This window comes from Lissotriton helveticus, chromosome 1_1, assembly GCF_964261635.1.
Source record: "Lissotriton helveticus chromosome 1_1, aLisHel1.1, whole genome shotgun sequence".
Classification (NCBI taxonomy): Eukaryota; Metazoa; Chordata; class Amphibia; order Caudata; family Salamandridae; genus Lissotriton; species Lissotriton helveticus.
Genome location: NC_136057.1, coordinates 277,944,485 through 277,958,062, shown reverse-complemented (window position 1 = coordinate 277,958,062; position 13,578 = coordinate 277,944,485). Strand labels below are relative to the sequence as shown.

At 41.9% G+C, this 13,578-nt stretch overlaps 1 protein-coding gene and 1 long non-coding RNA gene across 2 annotated transcripts in view; one reads left to right on the top strand and one right to left on the bottom strand.

The window, feature by feature from the left end:
* LOC144792818 (uncharacterized) overlaps nucleotides 1-6,124 on the top strand; it is a 53,334-nt gene extending 47,210 nt beyond the window's left edge. Inside the window, exon 3 of the long non-coding RNA XR_013602634.1 lies at nucleotides 5,694-6,124. This is a non-coding gene — a long non-coding RNA (uncharacterized LOC144792818). The remainder of the gene's footprint in view (nucleotides 1-5,693) is intronic.
* LOC144762123 (cystine/glutamate transporter-like) overlaps nucleotides 1-13,578 on the bottom strand; it is a 365,267-nt gene that overhangs the window by 143,565 nt on the left and 208,124 nt on the right. The window lies entirely within an intron of this gene.

Below are 13,578 nucleotides of genomic sequence, written 5' to 3'. Positions count from 1 at the left end.
AAAGGGGTTTTAGTCATTCGTTCGAGCGGTTAACATTAGCAAACACATATGCAAGGTTCACTAACCCGTGTTTGTATGTGGTGCGCATTAGTTATTCACAAACAGATTTATTAGCATAGTAGTGAGTTAAAGGAGCAGATTGCTTACAAGCAAGTCCCTTTTCTACAAGTCCTTGCTCCATCAGTAGGGTCCTTTGGGGTGAGTGGAATTTGAGTCGGCTGTTCAGGTATGTTGGTCCAGTGTCGTGGAGGGCATTGTGTGCATGGGTGAGAATCTTGAAGGCGATTCTAGCCTCGATGGGGAGCCAGTGGAGTGTGCGCATGTGCTCAGAGATGTGGCAGTGTCTTGGTAGGTTGAGGACCAGTCTTGTGGTGGCATGCTGGATGTTTTGTAGCTTGCGAGTGAGTTTTTGTTTAGTCTGGTGTAGAGTGCGGTGCCGTAGGTGAGTTTGCTGGTGACGAGGGCATGAGTGATGGTCTTTCTGTGCTCAAGGGGGATCCATTTGAATGTCTTACGTAGGAGGCAGAGAGTGTGGAAGCAGGAGGATGCAACGGAGTTGATCTGGCGGTCCATTTTGAGCTCGGAGTCGAGTATTATTTCAAGGTTGTGTGCGTGGTCTGTGGGAGTCGGTGGGGGTGGGTGGACTTCTGAGGGTGGGTGGCCACCAGGTGTCATTTCAGGCATCGGGGATTTGGCCCATGATGAGTACATTTGTTTTGTCGGTGTTGAGTTGTAGGCAGCTGCTTTCATCCATTTGGCAACAGCTTCCATACCTTCTTGAAAGTTGTGTCTGGCGGTGTTGGGTTTGTTGGCTAGGGAGAGGATGAGTTGGGTGTTGTCTGCATATAACACAAAGTTGAATCCATAGGTTCTGACGATGGGGGCGAGTGGAGCCATGTAGACGTTAAAGAACGTGGGGCTGAGGGCTGTAAATCACCAACTGCTTTTGAACCTGCATTCAGCTGTAATTAATTGCATAAGTATTGCAAAGTATTATTTCCCTTACCTGCACCAGGCATTTTTGATACAATCAAATTGGTCTGAGTTCAGTCTTTGAGTGTGTGACATCATTTCGTGCCTGAGTGTGTAAAACAAATGCTTAACACTTCCCTCTGATAAAGCCTTCCTACCCACCCACACTACCACACGGATCACTGAAATAATATCGACTACCAAAATATCGACTACCCAAAATATCGACGAGAAAATATCTACAACCAAAATATCGAGTTTGTATGTACAAAAATATCGAGTACAAAATATCGTTAACAAAAATATAGTTGTAAAAAATATCGACTTTAATAAAAACAATGTTTAATTACATTAATATAAAAAATTAATTACTAAAATATAATTAACAATACTTAAAATAACTTTTAATAATTAAATAATTAATGAAAGTAAAAAAATAATATTTTTTTAATCATATTTCTTAAAACATATATATATATATATAGTAACAAAATGTAATTAAATAATAGCCAATATTATTAACGTACAAATACAAAAGAGTAAAAATTACTATTCCCACTGCAAAGAGTGCAACAGTGGATATATGACGTTACAACGCAACTTTTACAACGCACTACCATTACAACGTAAGTATTGGTAAGTATATAATAATTTTTTTTTATTTAAATTATTTAAAATTATTTAAATATAATTTAATTTAATTTCATTAAATTAAATTAATGTAAATTTAATTTTACTTTATTTTTACACTGTACCCCTGTACCCCTGTACCCCAAAACTGACCCTGAACCCTAAAAAAACCCTTTACCCAAAAACCCAAAACTGACCCTGAACCCTAAAAATACCCCTTTACCCAAAAACTAAAAACTGACCCTGAACCCTTAAAATACCCCTTTACCCAAAAACTAAAAACTGACCCTGAACCCTAAAAATACCCCTTTACCCAAAAACTAAAAACTGACCCTGAACCCTAAAAATACCCCTTTACCCAAAAACCCAAAACTGACCCTGAACCCTAAAAATACCCCTTTACCCAAAAACTAAAAACTGACCCTGAACCCTAAAAATACCCCTTTACCCAAAAACTAAAAACTGAACCTGAACCCTAAAAATACCCCTTTACCCAAAAACTAAAAACTGACCCTGAACCCTAAAAATACCCCTTTACCCAAAAACTAAAAACTGACCCTGAACCCTTAAAATACCCCTTTACCCAAAAACTAAAAACTGACCCTGAACCCTAAAAATACCCCTTTACCCAAAAACTAAAAACTGACCCTGAACCCTAAAAATACCCCTTTACCCAAAAACTGAACCTGAACCCTAAAAATACCCCTTTACCCAAAAACTAAAAACTGACCCTGAACCCTAAAAATACCCCTTTACCCAAAAACTAAAAACTGACCCTGAACCCTTAAAATACCCCTTTACCCAAAAACTAAAAACTGACCCTGAACCCTAAAAATACCCCTTTACCCAAAAACTAAAAACTGACCCTGAACCCTAAAAATACCCCTTTAATTTAACATAATTAGCAATTAATCAATTAAATTAAATTAATTACCAATTACATTTTAATTAATTAACAAATATTATTTAATTACCAATTAATTAAATATTACTAACAATTAATACATTTACATATTTAATAAATAATAATTAAATTACTTCCCACCCTATTCCCCTATAAACCCACAACCCGCTACAGGAAATACATTATTTTAATTTACATAATTAGCAATTAATCAATTAAATTAAATTAATTACCAATTAAATTTTAAATAATTAACATATAATATTTAATTACCAATTAATTAATTATTACTACCAATTAATAAATTTACATATTTAATTAATTATAATTAAATTACTTCCCACCCTATTCCCCTATAAACCCACAACCCGCTACAGAATAAAATTACACAATAATTAAAAAAAAATCATTAATTAAAAATAATTATAACATAAAATGACACTTTTCACACATATTATAACATAAAAACACTATAAATAATTACATATTATATAAAAAACGATATTTTTTACTTTCGATATTATTTACAGTCGATATTACTTCACTTACCTTAAAAACGATATTTTGGCTGTCGATATTCTGTCCTGTCGATATTTTCTCCAAACGATATTTAAAACTCGATATTCTGTCCAAACGATATTTTGGAGTCGATATTATGTCTGTGCACCCTACCACACATAGAGAGTAAGGTGCTATCTACTTTTACCCCTGACTACCTTTGGGGTTCCACTGGACTCTGTGCTCACTATACCATATGTTGGTATTGTATATACAAAGCCAGCTTCCTACATGTAGTCTCTAACTGCTGGATCAACTGGAGACGCTAGAGAGTAATTATTTAGGTAAAGTTTCAGGGTACCTAAATATTGGGGTTTAGATGATTATTTTGTTGGTCTCCCACACTCTGCATTCACTTACCTTCACAATATAGTGCAAGACCCTATTGTGGACTCAATATATGTGGGGGTTGAATTAGAATATTCAACAATTGGCATGACTTCTCCTCAATGCAACATTATTCTTTGGAATTCACAGTCAAGTTAATGGAGCTGGATATTGCCTCATCCATATTGCAATGCCTGATACAGACCGGCAATGAAAAGTGGGGTCATCCATCAGACTTCAATAAGGTAAATAACAAATAGTCAATAAAGGTGGAAAACCTAAAGAAGCTAACGTCATACAATAAGTGGGGGCTTCTCCTTCATGGACTACATACCTTAAACTATAGGATTTGAAAAATACATCTTAAATGTCAGACTATGCCTAAAGGCACGCATTTTCTAATAACCATACAGCCTGGACCTACCTGACAAAACATTAATACCAGACGCACTGTGAGAGCCCCTGCTTGCAGCATGCTACAATTATTTGGTAGTGATCTGTCAGTCAGTAAAAGTTCAGTTTATTGGGACTGTTAGATCTGTTAGCCTTAGGGTGATCTGCTTCCAATCTTTTCGCTTTTTGTCTCCACGTTTTGCTGAATCATTTTGTTAATCTTAGGACTCTGAGCACTTTACCACTGCTAATCAGTGTTAAAGTGCATGTGATTGTTCCCTAAACATGTGTATAATTGGTATACTAATATGCATATTTAATTTATGTGTAAGTCCCTTGTAAGGTGGTATACCAAATACCCAGGGCTGTAAGTTAAATACTACTAGTGAATTACAGGACTGATTGTGCACCCATCTAAGTAGCCTTCCAAACCTGTCTCAGCCTTGCCACTGCAGTGCCTGTGTGTGCAGTTTTACTGCCAGTTTGCATTGGCATTTAAAACTACTTGCCAAGCCTTAAACTCCCCTTTAATTAAATATAAGTCACCCCTAAGGGAGGCCTTAGGTAGCCCTAAGGATAGAGTGCTATGTAATTAAAAGGTAGGACATGTACTTTTATGTTTTGCATAACCTGGTAGTGACAAACAGCCTATTTAGTTTTTCACGACTGTGGGCCTACTACTCCCATAGGTTAGAATTGGCAATTACTTAAGTTACTTTTAAGCTGTAACTCCTGAGCAGAGAGGAGTAGCTTTTTCATGTTTCATATGTTTAAAATAGTTTAGATAAATCTTACTTACTGGTGAAGTTGGATTTAACAGTACTATTTTAGAAATGCCACTTTTAGAAGGTGGACATTCCAATGCACTTACTACTCTGTGTGCCTTGCAGCCTGTGTCCAATACACATCTGGGGTGCATTCCATCTAAACAGCTACAATACAGGAAGGATATGAGTATCTGAGTACCCATCTACATACATTTGCATTCTGATGGGCTTGTCTGGGGAGGGTGGACGTGAGGGGCTAACACTTCACTTGAACAGGTAGTGTCCTGTCCCCACACAAAGGGCTGTTATGCCCCCCTCATAGATATCCTGATAGGCAGAAGTGGGCTGAAATGAGAACTTCTGCACGTCAGAAAGCTCCTTTGCAGTCACCACCCACATCAAAGGCACTTTTGGGTATAAGTTTACAAACATAGGGAAAGGCAGGGTATGGGGCAATTGTGACTGCACCTATCGTACAGTTGGGTTGTAATTAGTCTTACTCTCCGGGTGCCAGGGATTTGAGGCTCAATACCCCTAAGCCTCCTATGAAACAATATCCTACAATTCTTGAAGATACAATATGATCAAGCACTCCATTCAATGTCCATCGAACTTAATATTAGATGAAAAAAGTTTCAAATCCAGGCAGCAGGTCTTGTTTCAATTCTCTTTATTCAAAATCTTCCTAAAAACGACCGTAGCCTACTGTCGATTTTTAAGAAGATTTTGAATAAAGAGAATTGAAACAAGACCTTCTGAATGGTTTTGAAACTTTTTTCATCTAATATTAAGTTTGATAAGTTTGATGGACTTTTGAGTATGAGTACTGGGTCTCTGACCTCCTAAAATCAGGTACTTCTGAATCTTGAATAGAACCTCCGTCAGAAGGACTGCTGTACTTCTTAAATGACTCACCTTTGGACTGCAGAATTGGAAGGTCTACTTTCCTTTTGTGTTGCTCTCCTGCCTGCTGCTTTCTAACTCTGCCTTCACTCAAAGTGATTTCCAAGGGTTTGTCGGCCTGCCTCCTGTTGCTTGAGACACATTAAAATCAAAGCCTCTACCCCTGCTCCCGTGCCTGGCTCACTGACACAGACACTTGCAACACAGATTTTGACTCATCTCCTGTGTCTCTGTAACAGAATCAGCACACCGCCCCGGAGTAAAATCAGCACATCAGAACCAGTGCTTTGCCTCCAGAAATCAATGCATCGGATAGCATATCACCGCCACTGCAGCTTGGTGAGATTGACACATCCTGTCAACTGTGTGGCAAAGTCACTCGATGCCACTCTGCTCCAGCACCCGTTTTCTGAACCAAAGCATCACCTTCACTGCGTGGAGAAGAGTGACCCATCTTGTTGCTTGCGACCAGGAAAGGTACTTAGTTCACCGTGTCCTGCATGGGTCCTGTAGCCAGACAGCTCTTCCACGTTGTTGGCCCAAACTTTGACTTTGCCCCAGTGCAGTGTGACCTAAATTAACCTTTTCATATAAACTTGCTTTAAGCTCTTCACTGCATTTGTTCTTTTAAAATGCAATATCTCAACTTCTATACATGAGCTTTTTGTCATTTTGGTCTTGTTTTGTTTACAATAAACAAATCTATTTTTATAAACCTGTGTGGAGTCTTTTTCTGGTGTATTTATGTTGTTACTGTGTGTGCATTTGTTATAAAAAAAAAAATCACACATCATTTCTTTAGATAAACCTGACTGCTCTGTGCCAAGCTTATCTTTTAGTGTGCATCTGGATTATCCTGACTGTGATTGTGGCTTCTGCTTGGACAAAGTGCATTCCTTTGCCACTCAGTAACCTGATTCCTAACAGGGACCATATGGTCAGGTTTATCAAGATTACAGTCTTTAACAGCGAATTATAGACTCGCAAAATGCAATGTATGTAGGTTTCTGAAAATATTTTGAGATTCCTACATATCCCTAATAGCTAGTCGCAAATTGCAATTCGCTATTAAGTATTGCCTTCACATTCATTCCTATGGGCTTAGTGGCCCATAGGAGTGAATAGGAATTTCATGCGCAATTTGCGAGTACGCAATATTTACTCACAAATTGCGCATGCAATTTCAAGGGTGCAAGGGTGGCAAAAGGACACCCTGTTGCACCCCTGAAATATGCATGTGTGCACATGTGGCGCCACATGGCACTTAGAAGAATGCAAAATTGTGCATTTTTATAAGGATTTACAATTTACCACCAACTTGAAGTTGGTGTTAAATTTCGATTCCTTAAAGCAGGGTCGCAATTTAAAAAGCGCTTCCTGCATTGCAATTAGAGAATCGCAAATTGCGATTCTCTAAATGCATTTGCAAAATAGGCAATCACAAAAATTCTGTGAATCGGCCCAATTGCTAACATGAAAACGCTTGATATATCTAGCCCATAGTCTATTAAACAATAGCATACACAGTAACCAGGATGAATTACCATTATTTGCTTATGATTCTGTAAAATCGACACATACAAATGAATATTCTTCAAAACACATATTTCAAATTAGTTTGTAAAATCTGAAGTTAATAAGTCTAAATATTCACCTATTATTCTTACATTAAACATTTGTAAAAAAATTCCTAAAAAGAATCGGTTTCCTTATTATCATCTTTAGAAACTTTCCAAAAGTAATTATTACATCAAGGTATTGCATAGAAAATAAAAAATATATTGCATTCCAATGAGACTTCATGCCATACTTAATCAAAATTGGTTTTAAATTCTATGTTCCTTCTATGACAAATTGAGAATTCAATAAAATATGTACATTCGAATATTTCTTATTTAAATCACATCCACAGTAACCACTGCTTCATATATATTCCTAGATAATACAAGTAAGTAAATAGGGTCAACCCCAATACTATATTTTTAAAATCTATGTCAGATACTGAAATATCAGGCATATGCATCAACGGAAATACCTCCCGGTAAAACAGCGAATCGGAAAAACAGGCCGATACCGACCGCAAAACCATAAATTGCAATGCATCAAACCGAAAATCGGAAAAAAATAAAGAACCGCTAAATGGCCCCGCGGTAAATTACCGAATCGTTAAACAGACATTCGGAAATACCGAACCACAAAGCAATAGTTCGGAAATACCGAATAGGCAATAACGAATGGAAATGGTATGCATGAACAGTCGCTAATACCGGAAATCCCCAAAATCGCTATTTAGCATGAGCAAAATAAGGGGAATCACAATCAGGAGGTAAAGTTAACAGAAGGACAGAAAAAAAAAATTAAACCCCATCAGCAGGTGCTGACAATCAGTTACCCTTCATAAATGCCCTGGGAAACCCCACATGTACACCAAAATGGCTGCCCTGTACGTGCTTGCTAGGAGGTGGAGGATCAACGCCCAGGCCCAGCGCAGGAGGATGATACAGGACAGGATCTTCAGGGTTCGCATCACTTTGCTGGGGCAGACCGAGGAACAGGTGTACGTCAAGTACAGACTGAACCGTGCCATGATAATGCACCTAATAGCAGACCTGACACCCTTACTGCAGCACGAGACCCGTCGGACCAACGCCATACCTGCCCATGTGCAGGTGCTATGCTGCCTGCACCTGCTTGCATCTGGAAGCTTCCAGGGGGTAATAGCTGAGACAGGAGGCGTGTCGCAAAGTGCCTTATCACGCTTTTTCCACCGGTTCCTAGAGGCCATGCTGACATTTCTCAATCGCCACATCACCTTCCCCAGAACCCCCCAGCAGCTAACCCGCACCAAACGGGATTTCTACCAGGTGGCACAATTCCCCCATGTCATCGGGTGTGTCGACTGCACGCATGTCCCCATCTGTCCTCCATCAGCCACCGAATACATTTACCGCAACCGGAAATCGTATCATTCAATAAATGTTCAGGTGGTGTGCAATGCCAAGTTGATCATTACCGACATTGTAGCCCAATTTCCCGGGAGCACACATGACGCCTACATTTTCCGTCACTGTGGCCTCCACAGGCGCCTGATCAACGGAGAATTCGGAGAGGGACACCTACTAGGTACAAATAGCTGCATCATCGTACTCCCCATCCACTCCTTCCCCACATGTATAATTCCATTAATGCTGATTACCATTCTCTCCCCATCCTGCAGGTGACAGCGCATACGCATTGCGTGAATATCTCCTCACGCCCTATCTCAACCCAGCTACCCCGCAAGAGCAGCGCTACAACAGGGCACACATCAGTACTAGGAATGTGGTTGAGCGAACATTCGGCATCCTGAAGAGCCGCTTCCGAATACTGCACAAGACTGGAGGTGCTTTGCAGTACGACCCAGTGACCTGCTGCCAGATAATTGCTGTGTGTGCCATCCTGCACAACATTGCCACGCGCAGGGGGATACACATAGAGGTGGAGGGAGAGGAAGAACTGCGTGCCCAGCAACCCCCCCCACAACACCAACAGGCACATGTGCCCAACACAGCTGAAGGGCAAAGGAGACGGGCATACATCACACGTAATCATTTCTGAGACAGGTAAGAGAGTGACTTGACAACAGGAACAGTTTTGCAAGGGTTTAATGGGCATGGACACCTGACTGGTGCAGAAAAACTTAACACAAACAAGCTGCTGCCGCAGCGAAAAAAACTAGCAATGTCCCTTCTCAGAACAGGTGGCGCGTGAGGCACTTTGGTCTGTCCATGGTTACCTCACCAAGGACAGTGTGACTATGCCACATGTTTACTTCCGTTTGCCGCGTACCCCCAGTCTCTTGTCCTGTGACTCCTCGGGTTGTACACGATGGGAGTCAGTGGCAGTTGCACTGCGGCCACTGCGCCTCCTCACGCTGGTGTCCGGCAGGGAGACGCTGCTGACACTGGAGGCTGCCTCACTCCCCTCTTCCGCCCCCAGACTGCTGACACTGGCTGACCCTGGCTGCAGTTGCTCCACTGCAGTGGTCACCCTCTCAAGGGCCTTTGCCACATCCCCACAGAAATGACCTAGATCCACTTGCAGGGACACGGACCTGCGTGACAGCACAGCCGTGCTGTTGCACAGCTTATTGATGGCCTTGTTTGTGGTATTCACTGCCAGCATGACCTGCCTGTGACGCCGGCGCTCACTCCTTTGGCCTGCGAGTATGGCACGTGTCAGTTCTTGCAGGCACAGCTTGATGTCTTTGTTGCCCGCAGATACGGCAGTGGTGTGCTCACGCACTGCGGCAGTCATGTAGCCTAGTTTGTTGCATAGTTGTGTCATGCTGAGTTTCATGGCACCCATGTGTCTCCCCTGCAGGCGCTGGACACGCAGCATCCGGGCCTCCACTACTCCGTACCCTCCGGACAGATCGACCGGTCTTGCAGCAGCCCGACCCGGGGACACAACCCTCTGCCTGATGCGCTGTCGGCCTGCAGTGTGGCTGGTTGGAGTGACGACAGCCTGGCGTGGAACATTTGGGTGTGATGAAGATTGATCTGACTCCATCACGGACAGGGCGGCAACATCTGCTCTGTGGCTCTGCGGAGTGGGCAGCACTGGTGGTGGTGGTGTCTTGGTCCGCGAGGGTGGTGGTGGTGGTGGTGTCTTGGACTGGGAGGATGGTGGTGGTGGTGGTTGCTTCGGCCGGGAGGACGGTGGAGGTGGTGATTGCTTCGGCCGGGAGGACGGTGGCGGTGGTGGTTGCTTTGGCCGGGAGGACGGTGGAGGTGTTGTCCGGCGTGGTGGTGAAGGGGAGGACATGACTTCAGCTCCCTCTGAGCACTCCGCTTCTGACAACACTGGCGTCTCTGAGATGACAAGGTGGCCACTGTCGTCTGAATCGATAGGGGATGCATCTGTGTGTGAAACAGTGCATAGTTAATATCATGGTATGGTATGTGACAATAGCTGTGGCATCTCACAATAAATTATTTTTGTTGACTGACATTTGACCCTTGGCAGCTGTATTCATCTCTGGGCTCAGGCATGCACCCATTCATGTATTGACTACATCTCCCATGGTGCAACACAGTGGTGAGGGTGTGTGTGTAGGGCAACGCTACATGTGCACTGGGTCTGGCATGGGGGAGTGGGCAGGGACTACGTACACGCTGCATCGTTACGCTGGCATGCCTCTTACCTTGTCCTCCTTCCGCAGCACCTGAGGTGTCCAGACTTGTGACCCCCACAACAGCTTCACGTTCTATGGTGGCCTCCACTAGATCCTCCAGGTCAGTGTTAGGCGTCACGTTTGATGGCCCCCCTCCTGTGCCAGCAGCATCCCTGACCCTCTGCGCAATCTTCTCCTTGGCCCTCTTACGCAGGTCGTACCATCGTTTTTTTAGGTCGTCGATGCTGCGGTGGGTGACTCCGCAGGCATTCACCTTGTCCATGATGCGCAGCCACATCTTCCTTTTTTCTGCCTCTGGCACCTTAAGCGACAACTTGCCAAATATGCGGTCATGGTTGCTGCTCACACTCTGTATGAGGATTTCCAGCTCCTTATCTGAAAACTTTCGTTTTCGCTTTCGGGATGTGTCCTTTCCATGCTGGGGGGCCTCCTTCTCCATCCTGTCCTGCTACCTTTTTCCTGCTTGCTTCTGGTTCAGTGTGGGACCTCAGCTCCTGAGCTCTGCCTCCTCCTCTGTGCAACTCCGGACACTGAATGCAGCGTGGGTGTCCTACTTCCTGGTTGTGATGTCATCAGCCTGCTTCCGAAGCGTCGCGTTATTTTCCCGTTTTCGGTATTACCGATTCCGCTATTACCGGATCCGGTAATACCGACTCGGTATTTCCGAATACGGTTTTTGTTACTCGCGCTGGCGTTTACTCGTTCTTTATTAGCGATTATTACCGACTCGGTATTTTTTACCGATTACTTTGATGCATCGCGTTTTGCATGTTCATATTAGCGATTCGTTATTTTTCGGTATTACCGACTGGTATTTACGAACGTTGATGCATATGCCAGTATATGAATATTTTATATTGTTATGCAAAGGGTCTATCATATTGGAAATATTATTTTTTCAATGTAAGTATTTAAGAGAATCATCTCTTCCGGAAGCAACCTACCATTGGAAGATAAAGCAGACTTACCTGGCATTAAGGCTTTGTAAAATACCCACATTAAATTTTCTTCCAAAATGGGAAGAGGGAAAAGGAGAAGGCAAGAGATGATGCCTATGTCATCAGGGGAATGAGACTTTAGAGCACATCATTTGTATTTGTCTTGACATGGCCATAGAGCGAAGAAGACTGTTAAGAAGAGAGTTTAACAACGTAGGAGTCAGGACCTATTTGTCTAAACTGATGGAGTCATTGGGCCCAAGAAATAAAGGGGCTGATTCACAGAACTAACTTATGACAAAATCCTAAACTTACTACAGAAGTTAGGATTTTGTCTTAAGACAGACTTAAGACAGAATCCCAACTTAAGTTAGTTATGTGAATTGGGCCCACAATGTTGAACATTAGATCAGTACAGTTCCTGACCATTTTGAAAAAACCTGGTCAAGGCACTGGCCTTGGCACTAGTGGGGTTGGGGTGGACTGGTGAAGAAAGCCCCAACCCAGAACCCACGGGGGTCTCACCACTAAGTGTCGGGCTGCTAGGGAAATTAATAGCTGCACCTCATCTGCACCTCATCTCGTCAAGCCATGTACCAATAAAATATCATTCATGTCTGTCTTCAGATGCTCTGCACCCCCAGCGCAATCTGTATAAATGTACAAATGTGACTGCCTCGTCTTGTTAAACCTGCACCAGTCTTATTATAATCTCCATTTCCCTGCATAAAATGTGCACATTGTATAGGCCTCCTCGGCTTGTCACCCTAATCTTGCACACTGGCTCTTATCTGCAAACTACTAATAGGATGTATAGTACATTTTGTATTTGCTCCGCAAATAAGAAACGATGTTTGACAACAATTTTTTAATTTGTAGGTACATGTCTTATTATGTATGTTCTTTGCGAGATCCAACTATATAGACTTTCATGGCCTGTCACCCTAAATTTCATATCGGCACACCATATAAGAGACAATATGGTTTGATTATGATTGACTAGAATTTTGAATTTTTTTAGGTAAATGTTATGTCTTGCATGTCCTTTACAAGGTTTATGGTTTTAATAAACTAATAATCTATTTTTCGACTACTACTACACTGGGCATTTTACAACTATCTGTACAATTTGATCCATTCAGTTAGGCCCGTCATGGTTTCAATACTAATACGAGGGTAATAATCAATGGAAACTGGATAAATATTCTTAAATGTTCTTCTTCAATTCGACCTGCAATTCTTCTTGAACAATCAAAACATACTGGAAAAGATACTCTTTTAGCATTAATTCTAAATAGGTCAATTAGCACAGTTATAGCAAAGTGATCACGGCCCCCCTATTTTAGTAAGCTAAACCTTTTTTATCGATGCAAGATACCAGAAGAACATTTATATAATCTATTTGGCAAAGTTGCATTCCATACTTAACTGTTTGGGAAGCTGGCTTGCCAGTTATAAAACAACTGTTCAAGCAAGCAAATGCTGAATTGCTAAGTACCGAGTTAGGTCCCTAACACATTATGACATTTTACAACTAGTGAAGTATGCTTTAAGGATGTTATATGCAGACATACTTTCTCCCTGACTACCCTTTACCTTGACAGGGTAAATTTGGCATCCAAATCACCAATTATTATAATCAAGCTATTCAATTGAAAACTCATCACATTTCTCAACTCCTCTTTGAAGGACTGAAGTTGTTCCTTATTAGACCCCTTGTTAATTTTTCCACGTATGCATTCACTAAAAATGTTGAATCCAAAACCAACAACGGTGACTTCGATTAATCACTATTAGTGATAAACCATAATACCAGGCTCCCTGGGTGATCCTCTGCTTGGGGCCATCTACACTTACGTGCTAGTTATCTGGAAAAGATAGACATTCTCCTTAAAGGCTTGTACACCATTAGAGACATTTAACTTCCACTTTGTCCTCAAAGCACTTTCGATCCTTGAACCATTTAATGTATATATCAGATTATATGATTGTTTTCCCTTTCTGCAATCT